Below are 1,293 nucleotides of genomic sequence, written 5' to 3'. Positions count from 1 at the left end.
CTTTATTCTTGGGATTTCATTTCTGTCAGCTGTCTCTTCGTTTGGTGTTTTTTTTTTTTTTTTTATTCTTGGGATTTCATTTCCTTCGTCTATATGTCTCTTTTTTTTCTTTTTTTTTATTCTTGGGATTTTAATTCTTTTGTCTACATGTCTCTTCGTGTGGTGTTTTTTCTCTTTATTCTTGGGATTTTGATTCTTTCGTCTATATGTCTCGTCGTTTGGTGTTTATTCCTTAATCTTGGGATTTCTTTTCCTTCGTCTATGTCTCTTCGCTTGGTGTTTATTCCTTTTTTATTCTTGGGATTTCAATTCTTTTGTCTATATGTTTCTTCGTTTTTGTTATTTTTTTCTCTTTATTCTTTCATTATTCTTTTTTTCATTTTTTATTCTTGGGATTTCATTTCCTTCGTCAATGTCTCTGCATTTGGTGTTTATTCTTTTTTTTATTCCTATGTTTTTTTTTCATTTGTTATTCTTGGAATTTCATTTCCTTCGTCTGCCTCTTCGCTTGGTGTTTTTTCCTCCTTATTCTTGGAATTTTGATTCGTCTCTATGTCTATCTCCTTGTCAACATCATTACCCGCTCCGTTTTCTTTGTGAGTATTTTTTTCGAGTTCTAAATCACTTCTCCGTCTCCTCTCTTCCCCCTTCTTCTATTCCTTTCTATCTTCTCTTCCCTTTAATCATGATTTCATAACCGTTCCATCCCTCTGTTTACTTACAGCATATGCCTGCCGGTTATATTACCCCGCAGATCATGAAGCTCGACTTTCTTCGCTTTTAAAATATGCAAATATTCGAATCTTCAGGTAATTACTGAATTCAATTATGCATTTCCTCTTTCAATTTTTTTCAGTAATGGGCCGTGGAGGTTTCGATGATGGAAAACTAAGACACATGCGCACATGGATGTATTTATGTGCATTCGTGTTTGTGTGTGTTTTTGGGCGGGTTTGTGTGTGTGTGTGTGTGTGTGTGTGTGTGTGTGTGTGTGTATGTGTGTGTGTGTGTGTCTGTGTTTGTGTGTGTGTGTGTGTGTGTGTGTGTGTGTGTGTGTGTGTGTATTTGTGTGTGTGTGTATTTGTGTGTGTGTGTGTATATGTGTGTGTGTGTGTGTGTGTGTGTGTGTGTGTGTGTGTCTGTGTTCGCCCGCATCTGCATAAAAACGCACACACCCGTTCCCCTTTTCCCATCTTTTCCCTTTTGTCAGAACAGCTGTCGAAAGCGAACAGTAGCACAGCAGCAAACAAAAAACAAAAAACAAACAAACAAAAAATTTAAGAACATTCGACA

The sequence above is a fragment of the Penaeus vannamei genome, chromosome 25, assembly GCF_042767895.1.
Source record: "Penaeus vannamei isolate JL-2024 chromosome 25, ASM4276789v1, whole genome shotgun sequence".
Classification (NCBI taxonomy): Eukaryota; Metazoa; Arthropoda; class Malacostraca; order Decapoda; family Penaeidae; genus Penaeus; species Penaeus vannamei.
The sequence above is the reverse complement of the archived record's forward strand: the minus strand, read 5'-3'. Positions refer to the sequence as shown.